This window comes from Mandrillus leucophaeus, unplaced genomic scaffold, assembly GCF_000951045.1.
Source record: "Mandrillus leucophaeus isolate KB7577 unplaced genomic scaffold, Mleu.le_1.0 Scaffold121, whole genome shotgun sequence".
Classification (NCBI taxonomy): Eukaryota; Metazoa; Chordata; class Mammalia; order Primates; family Cercopithecidae; genus Mandrillus; species Mandrillus leucophaeus.
In genome coordinates this window covers 4,386,903-4,387,281 of record NW_012100432.1, presented here as the reverse complement: position 1 = coordinate 4,387,281, position 379 = coordinate 4,386,903, and positions in this window count along the sequence as shown.

Here is a 379-nt window from a genome sequence, read left to right as displayed (position 1 = left end):
TCTTGTGAACATGTTCTCTCCTGCTTTGGCAACCACATCCTCTCTAGTTGCCCACATTCTCTTGGGTAATGCTGGATGGCACAATAGCTAGGATCACCTTCACTCTGATATTCAGAATCTCTACTATGACTTCAGGGTAGTGGGCATCTGCTAATCTCACCTTTGTAGCTGGCATTTGTGTTAAAAGACTCTTGCTGAAGCCTTCTCTCCTACCTTGGCTAGACCACATTTCTCATCCCCCTGTACTTGACTAGGGATGTGCTATCGTTTTTCTGGTTGAAAATCTACTAACATTTCTTAGAATCAGTGTTCTAAGAGACACAGTTTAAAAAACACACCTAGTACAATCCTACTTTTAACAACATATATATATTTAAAA